General features: G+C 35.7%; 1 long non-coding RNA gene across 2 annotated transcripts; it reads left to right on the top strand.

Moving 5' to 3' along the window:
* The first annotated feature begins 5,484 nt into the window (after nt 1-5,484).
* On the top strand, nt 5,485-10,216 carry LOC143063478 (uncharacterized). 2 transcript variants are annotated; one of them, XR_012975009.1, is made up of 5 exons: nt 5,485-5,898; nt 6,642-6,710; nt 7,473-8,096; nt 8,840-8,908; nt 9,671-10,216. It is a non-coding gene; the product is annotated as an uncharacterized LOC143063478 (long non-coding RNA). The 2 variants fall into 2 exon arrangements; XR_012975010.1 differs by lacking the exon at nt 5,485-5,898 and adding an exon at nt 6,032-6,128.
* Nucleotides 10,217-11,598: the final 1,382 nt, after the last annotated feature.

Genomic DNA, 11,598 nt, shown 5'->3' with positions numbered 1-11,598 from the left:
AATGTCTAAAACCCTAACCCAAATGATGTCTACAACCCTAACCCAAATGATGTCTATACCCCTAACCCTAATGAAATCTGTAACCCTAACCCTAATGATGTCTATAACCCTAACCCTTATGCTGTCTATAAACCCTAACCATTATGATGTCTATAACCCTAGCCCTAATGATGTCTATAACCCTAACCCTAATGATGTTTATAATCATAACCCTAATGATGTCTATAACCCTAACCCTAATGATGTCTCTAACCCTAACCCTAATGATGTCTATAACCCTAAGCGTAATGCTGTCTATAACCCTAACCCTAATAATGTCTTTAACCCTAACCCTAATGATGTCTATAACCCTAATCCTAATGATGTCTATAACCCTAACTCTAATGATGTCTATAACCCTAACCCTAATGATGTCTATAATCATAACCCTAATGATGTCTATAACCCTAACCCTAATGATGTGTGTAACCCTAACCCTAATGATGTCTATAACCCTAACCCTAATGCTGTCTATAACCCTAACCCTAATGCTGTCTATAACCCTAACCCTAATAATGTCTATAACCCTAAACCTAATGTTGTCTATAACCCTAACCCTAATGATAGTCTATAACCCTTATCCTTATGATGTCTCTAACCGTAACCTTAATGATGTCTATAACCCTAACCCTAAGGATGTTTATAACCCTAATGATGTCTATAACCCTAACCCTAATGCTGTCTACAACCCTAACCCCAATGCTGTCTATAACCCTAGCCCTAATGATGTCTATAACCCTAGCCCTTAATGATGTCTCTACCTCTAACCATAATCCCTAATGATGTCTATAACCCTAACCCTAATGATGTCTATAACCCTAACCCTAGTGATGTCTATAATCCTAACCCTAATGTTGTAGATAAACCTATTCACCGTAATGATGCATCTGACTCTAACCCTATAATGTCTATAACCCTAACCCTAATGATGTCTATAACACTAACCCTAATGATGTCTATTACCCTAACCCTAATGATGTCTCTAACCCAAACCCTAATGATGTCTATTACTCTAACCCTAATGCTATAGATAAACCTATTAACTCTAACCCAAATGATGTCTATAACCCTAACCCTAATGATGCCTCTAACCCTAACCCTAATGATGTCTATAACCCTAACCCTAATGATGCCTCTAACCCTAACCCTAATGATGTCTATAACCCTAACCCTAATGATGTATATAACCCTAAACCTAATGATGTAGATAAACCTATTAAGCCTAATGATGTCTCTAACCCTAACCCTAATGATGTCTATAACCCTAACACTAATGATGTCTATAACCCTAACCCTAATGATGTCTATTACCCTAACCCTAATGATATCTTTAGCCCTAACCCTTATGAGGTCTCTAACCCTAACCCTAATGATGTCTATAACCCTAACCCTAATAATGTCTTTAACCCTAACCCTAATGATGTCTATAACCCTAACCCTAATGATGTCTATAGCCCTAACTCTAATGATGTCTATAACCCTAACCCTAATGATGTCTCTAACCCTAACCCTAAGAAGGTCTATAACCCTAACCCTAATGATGTCTATAACCCTTATCCTAATGATGTCTATTACCCTAACCCTAATGATGTCTATAATCGTAACCCTAATGATGTCTATAACCCTAACCCTAATGATGTCTATAACCCTAACCCTAATGATGTCTATAACCATAACCCTAATGATGTCTATAATCGTAATCCTAATGCTGTCTATAACCCTATCCTTAATGATGTCTATAACCCTCAACCTAATGATGTCTCTAACCCTTAGTCTAATGCTGTCTATAACCCGAACCCTAATGATGTCTATAACCCTAACCTTAATGATGTCTATAACCCCAACCCTAATGCTGTCTATAACCCTAACCCTAATGATGTCTATAACACTTACCCCAATGATGTCTATAACCCTAACCCTATTGATGTCTTTAGCCCAAACCCTAATGATGTCTATAGCCCTAATGATGTCTAAAACCCTAACCCTAATGCTGTCTATAGCTCTAACCCTAATGCTGTCTATAACCCTAACCCTTATGCTGTCTAAAACCTTAACCCCTATGCTGTCTATAACCATAGCCCCAATGATGTCTATAACCCTAGCCCTAATGATGTCTCTAACCCTAACCCTAATCCTTAATGATGTCTATAACCCTAATGTCTATAACCTTAACCGTAATGATGTCTATAACCCTAGCCCTAATGATGTCTATAACCCTAACCCTAATGATGTCTATAAACCTAACCCTAATGATGTCTATAACCCTAACCCTAATGATGTCTGTAACCCTAACCCTAATGCTGTAGATAAACCTATTAACCATAATCCTAATGATGTCTCTATCCCTAACCCTAATAATGTCTATAACCCTAACCCTAATGATGTCTATAACCATAACCCTAATCCCTAATGATGTCTATAACCCTAACCGTTATGCTGTAGATAAACCTATTAACACTAATGATGTCTCTAACCCTAACCCTTATGATGTCTATAACCATAACCCTAATGATGTCTATAACCCTAACCCTAATGATGTTTATAACCCTAACCCTAATGATGTCTCTAACCATAACCCTAATGCTGTCTAAAACCTTAACCCCAATGCTGTCTTTAACCCTAGCCCTAATGATGTCTATAACCCTAGCCCTAATGATGTCTCTAACCCTAACCCTAATCCCTAATGATGTCTATAACCCTAACCCTAATGATGTCTATAACCCTAAACCTAATGATAACTATAACCTTAACCCTAATGATGTCTATAACCCTAACCCTTATGATGTCTATAACCCTAACCCTTATGTTGTCTATAAACCCTAACCATTATGATGTCTATAACCCTAGCCCTAATGATGTCTATAACACTAACCCTAATGATGTTTATAATCTTAACCCTAATGATGTCTTTAACCCTAACCCTAATGCTGTCTATAACCCTAACCCTAATGATGTCTATAACCCTAACCCTAATGATGTCTATAACCCTAACCCTTATGCTGTCTATAACCCTAACCCTAATGATGTCTATAACCCTAACCCTAATGATGTCTATAATCATAACCCTAATGCTGTCTATAACCCTAACCCTAATGAAGTCTATAACCCTAAAACCTAATGATGTCTCTAACCCTAACCCTAATAATTTCTATAACCCTAATACTAGTGATGTCTATAACCCTAACCATAATGATGTCTCTAACTCTAACCCTAATAATGTCTATAACCCTAACCCTAATGTTGTCTATAATCCTAACCCTAATGATGTCTATAACCCTAAAACCTAATGATGTCTCTAACCCTAACCCTAATAATTTCTATAACCCTAACCCTAGTGATGTCTATAACCCTAACCATAATGATGTCTCTAACTGTAACCCTAATAATGTCTATAACCCTAACCCTAATGTTGTCTATAATCCTAACCCTAATGATGTCTCTAACCCTAACCCTAATGATGTCTATAATCGTAACCCTAATGATGTCTATAACCCTAACCCTAATGATGTCTTTAACCCTAACCCTAATAATGTCTATAACCCTAACCCTAATGATGTCTATAACCCTAACCTTAATGATAGTCTATAACCTAAACCCTAATGATGTCTCTAACTCTAACCCTAATGATGTCTATAACCCTAACCGTAATGATGTCAATAACCCTAATGATGTCTTTAACCCTAACCCTAATGCTGTGTACAACCCTAACCCCAATGCTGTCTATAACCCTAGCCCTAATGATGTCTATAACCCTAGCCCTTAATGATGTCTCTAACCCTAACCCTAATCCCTAATGATGTCTATAACCCTAACCCTAATGATGTCTATAACTCTTACCCTATTGCTGTAGATAAACCTATTAACCCTAACCCTAATGATGTCTCTAACCCTAACCCTAATGACGTCTCTAACCCTAACCTTAATGATATATATAACCCAAACTCTCATGCTGCAGATAAACCTATTAACCCTAAGCCTAATGCTGTCTATAACCCTAACCCTAATGATGTCTGTAGCTCTAACCCTAATGATGTCTCTAACCCTAACCCTAATGATGTCTCTAACCCTTACCCTAATGATGTCTATAACCCTAACCCTAATGATGTCTATAACCCTAACCCTTATGCTGTAGATAAACCTATTAACACTAATGATGTCTCTAACCCTAACCCTAATGATGTCTATAACCATAACCCTACTGATGTCTATAACCCTAACCCTAAACATGTCTAAAACTTAACCCTAATGATGTCAATAACCCTGATGATGTCTATAACCCTAACCCTAATGCTGTCTACAACCCTAACCCCAATGCTGTCTATTACCCTAGCCCTAATGATGTCTATAACCCTTACCCTAATGGTGTCTCTAACCCTAACCTTAATGATGTCTCTAACCCTAACCCTAACCCTAACCCTAACCCTAACCCTAACCCTAACCCTGACCCTAACCCTGACCCAATCCCTGACCCTTACCCTAACCCTAACCCTGACTCTAACCCAAACACTTACCATGACCCTAACCCTAACCCTAACCCTAACCCTAACCCTGACCTTAACCCAAACACTAACCCTAACCCAAACCCCAAATGTGTTAAAATTGTTGTTTTGGAGGCCTAGCTTTATCTCGGAAAGGATAAGTCTAGGAGGGTAACCGATTGGATTTTCGTATTAAGTTTTTTCACGAACTTCTCAAAAATCAGAGTTTTGGAGGGATGGGGGGTCAGGTTATGGTTTTTGGTACTTTTCATAGTCGATCTTTTCAATATTTCAACATGATCCTATGCTTCGTTCGGCTTGATGTTAAAAAATCGGCCCCATTGGGGTTAGTACTTTTTGACAATTAAGCCCCTGGTGAAGACCGCAAGTCTTTATCTTTTGTAGTTTGGGAGTTGGTGTTAATTTCGGGGTTAGGCTTTACTCTCGCACAAACGTTTCTTCAGTGAGGTCGGAAAGTGCGGTCGTACACTTCAGTGATACCAATAAGTTTTCATCCTTTAGATCGCCTTTCCATCTTTTAGGAACAGTTAACTTTATGAAAATATCTCTATTCAAATCCATTCTACATCTGTTTGAAGATTGAGGTCAAAGGCACTTTTCATACTCTGTACTTAGAAATATTTTTGGGAATTTCTGACGCATGCGCAGTCACAAAAAAGGGCAGACATGCGCAGAAGTGACAATGGGCACCTCACTAACCCTCGTCAAAGTACACTACCCTGTCCCAATCATGACCCTTATCCGTACCCTAACCCTAACCCTGACCCTAACCCTGACCAAAACCCTGACCCTTACCCTAACCCTAACCCTGACCCTAACCCAAACACTTGGGTCAGGATCCCTAATAGACCTTGAGATGAGGAACTCAGATGACGTAATTAAAAAAAATATTAGTCCGCCATACAATTGTAAAATGCTGTGATTTTAAAAATGGACATACATGAACAATAAGAACTGTTTAATAGAGCTGATGTGATGAGAAAAGAAAGATGTAGATTTGACCTGAAATAAATTATTAGAAAGGACAATTTTTTTATTGAATTTTATGATCAGAATTTTGGGATTATTTCATGAGGAGAGTGACATTTTTCACCATCTTCCGGGGTCCATCAATTTGCGAAAAAAGTAATCTCACTTGCCACCCCGAAAATTTAACCAGACATGTATAAATGTATCAGCTTCGATATGAGCCATCATACATGTTCAAGTAAACGATATGGACTGAGCAACGGAGGAAAACGTTACCATTACCGCCTATGGAGAATTAATTGTAAATGTATACCCAAATTAAAAGCTTAATTCCAGAAGTTTTCAGGCTAATTTATGGATGATTTCACCTTGTACACCACTGAAAATGATGGTTAGTAGTTTTTTTATTTATACCTAGTTATTATAAATGGTTTAAGATAAATATTATTGATAAAGATCAGCAAATACTCAATGAAACTTTGCTTTTAAAATGCATTACTGGCACGGGGCTGAACACTTTTTTAGGCACAATCATAACTTTGTTTACTTCCGAGAGATCCGAAAGGAATTTGTTTACTATATTGAAAAAGGCAAGAAACAACTTTTAAATATTATTAAATTGTAAGTAAACATGACACAATATAGTCTTTGTTATGTAATTATCACTTCGGTCTACAGGAATACCTGATAATCAAGGGAGATAACACACTTCATACGAGTAAAGTGAGATACATCATCGCATGTGCTTTTATCCAATGATTTGACCCCTGGTCAGTAGATATCTTATGCAAAAAAACAGAAAAAACATGTACATGTTTTAAGAAAATCATGAACTAATATTTTTAATGCACTTGAGCAAAACAATAGATATTGTCATTTCTCAGTGAAAAAGGGGGAGGGTCAAACCTTTTTGAAAACAATATTTCTGCACCTATTCAACTATTAAGCTAGTTAGCTACTACCCATTGCTTCTAAAATAAAAGGTTTAAATGAAGGTGACTAAGCCACAAGGGAGAAGCATTTGTCTTTCTTTGTGATTAAACTTTCAAGAATTAGATTTTTCTCTCTCAATAGTACTTATGTATTTAAATCAAATGATAACACAGCCTGAGTAATTTTTTTGTCTTATTTCAGTTCCAGACATATCATTACTTTTTAATCTGAGATGGCAAACTAGAGGTTTTAAAAAGACCTGAATAACTGGTAAGCATTTTGCTTTATTAGGCAAGCTCTAAATTGTTTATTTATGGTATTTATCCAATTGAAATTACAGTCGGTATGTTAAAAATATGCAAATATGAAAACTGTTGCTATGGTCTTGGAATTAAATGAAAAGGCTTAGTTACAGATCGTTTCAACTCAATATTTCGAGTTAAATCTTGCGGCAACTGTTTCTCACATAACACTGCAAACTATATTTAGCTCTATTTTGATCTGTCGTTATTTAATGACGCCATAATACATGTGATGTCACAATGTTTCCTTTAAAACCTCATGTGGATTTCTCACTAATAAAAGGTTTTCACTGAAATACATGTTAAAAACATTTTTTCTCAAATAGAATTATGTGAAAGGACAAGTTTTGAAAATTTGCACTATATTGCACTCTAATTATATGATAAGGATGACTTTCCCAATAGTTAAGAGTGCTTTCCACAGTTTTAATTACCAGATTTCCACTAGTAAGAATAATTATTTTGGTGTTGGTTTTTTTATAAAATCTTCATTTTTGCATTATTTCTCTGTCAAAATGCACTTTAAGGCACAAGAAAATTTTATAGAATGCTTTAACAGGGTCTGTGTATTGTAATTAAAGGTTATAATCAGAAGTTTTGTCCTTGTTTTGACTAGTGAAGGTATTCTGGAAGAAATTAATTATACAAACACATTGCATTCAAAATAAATGAATATAGCGACGAAAGTGTCATTGCCTTATAGTGCTAAAACAACTTTATTTTTTTTCAGAAATGGACAAAAATACACAGATTTATTCAGAATGTTATACCGATGAAGATCACATAAAAATATTTGGAAAAATCAGAAGTATGAATTTCAATATGGGTCAGGATCCCTAATAGACCTTGAGATGAGGAACTCAGATGACGTAATTAAAAAAAATATTAGTCCGCCATACAATTGTGGATACTGTGATGTTAAAAATGGACATAAATGAACAATAAGAACTGTTTAATAGAGCTGATGTGATGAGAAAAGAAAGATGTAGATTTGACCTGAAATAAATTATTAGAAAGGACAATTTTTTTATTGAATTTTATGATCAGAATTTTGGGATTATTTCATGAGGAGAGTGACATTTTTCACCATCTTCCGGGGTCCATCAATTTGCGAAAAAAGTAATCTCACTTGCCACCCCGAAAATTTAACCAGACATGTATAAATGTATCAGCTTCGATATGAGCCATCATACATGTTCAAGTAAACGATATGGACTGAGCAACGGAGGAAAACGTTACCATTACCGCCTATGGAGAATTAATTGTAAATGTATACCCAAATTAAAAGCTTAATTCCAGAAGTTTTCAGGCTAATTTATGGATGATTTCACCTTGTACACCACTGAAAATGATGGTTAGTAGTTTTTTTATTTATACCTAGTTATTATAAATGGTTTAAGATAAATATTATTGATAAAGATCAGCAAATACTCAATGAAACTTTGCTTTTAAAATGCATTACTGGCACGGGGCTGAACACTTTTTTAGGCACAATCATAACTTTGTTTACTTCCGAGAGATCCGAAAGGAATTTGTTTACTATATTGAAAAAGGCAAGAAACAACTTTTAAATATTATTAAATTGTAAGTAAACATGACACAATATAGTCTTTGTTATGTAATTATCACTTCGGTCTACAGGAATACCTGATAATCAAGGGAGATAACACACTTCATACGAGTAAAGTGAGATACATCATCGCATGTGCTTTTATCCAATGATTTGACCCCTGGTCAGTAGATATCTTATGCAAAAAAACAGAAAAAACATGTACATGTTTTAAGAAAATCATGAACTAATATTTTTAATGCACTTGAGCAAAACAATAGATATTGTCATTTCTCAGTGAAAAAGGGGGAGGGTCAAACCTTTTTGAAAACAATATTTCTGCACCTATTCAACTATTAAGCTAGTTAGCTACTACCCATTGCTTCTAAAATAAAAGGTTTAAATGAAGGTGACTAAGCCACAAGGGAGAAGCATTTGTCTTTCTTTGTGATTAAACTTTCAAGAATTAGATTTTTCTCTCTCAATAGTACTTATGTATTTAAATCAAATGATAACACAGCCTGAGTAATTTTTTTGTCTTATTTCAGTTCCAGACATATCATTACTTTTTAATCTGAGATGGCAAACTAGAGGTTTTAAAAAGACCTGAATAACTGGTAAGCATTTTGCTTTATTAGGCAAGCTCTAAATTGTTTATTTATGGTATTTATCCAATTGAAATTACAGTCGGTATGTTAAAAATATGCAAATATGAAAACTGTTGCTATGGTCTTGGAATTAAATGAAAAGGCTTAGTTACAGATCGTTTCAACTCAATATTTCGAGTTAAATCTTGCGGCAACTGTTTCTCACATAACACTGCAAACTATATTTAGCTCTATTTTGATCTGTCGTTATTTAATGACGCCATAATACATGTGATGTCACAATGTTTCCTTTAAAACCTCATGTGGATTTCTCACTAATAAAAGGTTTTCACTGAAATACATGTTAAAAACATTTTTTCTCAAATAGAATTATGTGAAAGGACAAGTTTTGAAAATTTGCACTATATTGCACTCTAATTATATGATAAGGATGACTTTCCCAATAGTTAAGAGTGCTTTCCACAGTTTTAATTACCAGATTTCCACTAGTAAGAATAATTATTTTGGTGTTGGTTTTTTTATAAAATCTTCATTTTTGCATTATTTCTCTGTCAAAATGCACTTTAAGGCACAAGAAAATTTTATAGAATGCTTTAACAGGGTCTGTGTATTGTAATTAAAGGTTATAATCAGAAGTTTTGTCCTTGTTTTGACTAGTGAAGGTATTCTGGAAGAAATTAATTATACAAACACATTGCATTCAAAATAAATGAATATAGCGACGAAAGTGTCATTGCCTTATAGTGCTAAAACAACTTTATTTTTTTTCAGAAATGGACAAAAATACACAGATTTATTCAGAATGTTATACCGATGAAGATCACATAAAAATATTTGGAAAAATCAGAAGTATGAATTTCAATATGGGTCAGGATCCCTAATAGACCTTGAGATGAGGAACTCAGATGACGTAATTAAAAAAAATATTAGTCCGCCATACAATTGTGGATACTGTGATGTTAAAAATGGACATAAATGAACAATAAGAACTGTTTAATAGAGCTGATGTGATGAGAAAAGAAAGATGTAGATTTGACCTGAAATAAATTATTAGAAAGGACAATTTTTTTATTGAATTTTATGATCAGAATTTTGGGATTATTTCATGAGGAGAGTGACATTTTTCACCATCTTCCGGGGTCCATCAATTTGCGAAAAAAGTAATCTCACTTGCCACCCCGAAAATTTAACCAGACATGTATAAATGTATCAGCTTCGATATGAGCCATCATACATGTTCAAGTAAACGATATGGACTGAGCAACGGAGGAAAACGTTACCATTACCGCCTATGGAGAATTAATTGTAAATGTATACCCACTTACCATGACCCTAACCCTAACCCTAACCCTAACCCTAACCCTGACCTTAACCCAAACACTAACCCTAACCCAAACCCCAAATGTGTTAAAATTGTTGTTTTGGAGGCCTAGCTTTATCTCGGAAAGGATAAGTCTAGGAGGGTAACCGATTGGATTTTCGTATTAAGTTTTTTCACGAACTTCTCAAAAATCAGAGTTTTGGAGGGATGGGGGGTCAGGTTATGGTTTTTGGTACTTTTCTTAGTCGATCTTTTCAATATTTCAACATGATCATATGCTTCGTTCGGCTTGATGTTAAAAAATCGGCCCCATTAGGGGTTAGTACTTTTTGACAATTAAGCCCCTGGTGAAGACCGCAAGTCTTTATCTTTTGTAGTTTGGGAGTTGGTGTTAATTTCGGGGTTAGGCTTTACTCTCGCACAAACGTTTCTTCAGTGAGGTCGGAAAGTGCGGTCGTACACTTCAGTGATACCAATAAGTTTACATCCTTTAGATCGCCTTTCCATCTTTTAGGAACAGTTAACTTTATGAAAATATCTCTATTCAAATCCATTCTACATCTGTTTGAAGATTGAGGTCAAAGGCACTTTTCATACTCTGTACTTAGAAATATTTTTGGGAATTTCTGACGCATGCGCAGGCACAAAAAAGGGCAGACATGCGCAGAAGTGACAATGGGCACCTCACTAACCCTCGTCAAAGTACACTACCCTGTCCCAATCATGACCCTAATCCGTACCCTAACCCTAACCCTGACCCTAACCCTGACCCTAACCCTGACCCTTACCCTAACCCTAACGCTGACCCTAACCCTAACCCTAACCCTAACCCTGACCTTAACCCAAACACTAACCCTAACCCAAACCCCAAATGTGTTAAAATTGTTGTTTTGGAGGCCTAGCTTTATCTCGGAAAGGATAAGTCTAGGAGGGTAACCGATTGAATTTTCGTATTAAGTTTTTTCACGAACTTCTCAAAAATCAGAGTTTTGGAGGGATGGGGGGTCAGGTTATGGTTTTTGGTACTTTTCATAGTCGATCTTTTCAATATTTCAACATGATCCTATGCTTCGTTCGGCTTGATGTTAAAAAATCGGCCCCGTTAGGGGTAGTACTTTTTGACAATTAAGCCCCTGGTGAAGACCGCAAGTCTTTATCTTTTGTAGTTTGGGAGTTGGTGTTAATTTCGGGGTTAGGCTTTACTCTCGCACAAACGTTTCTTCAGTGAGATCGGAAAGTGCGGTCGTACACTTCAGTTTTCATCCTTTAGATCGCCTTTCCATCTTTTAGGAACAGTTAACTTTATGAAAATATCTCTATTCAAATCCATTCTACATCTGTTTGAAGATTGAGGTCAAAGGCACTTTTCATACTCTGT

This window comes from Mytilus galloprovincialis, chromosome 2 (assembly GCF_965363235.1).
Source record: "Mytilus galloprovincialis chromosome 2, xbMytGall1.hap1.1, whole genome shotgun sequence".
NCBI classification, from domain to species: domain Eukaryota; kingdom Metazoa; phylum Mollusca; class Bivalvia; order Mytilida; family Mytilidae; genus Mytilus; species Mytilus galloprovincialis.
This window is presented reverse-complemented; position numbering and strand designations above follow the sequence as displayed.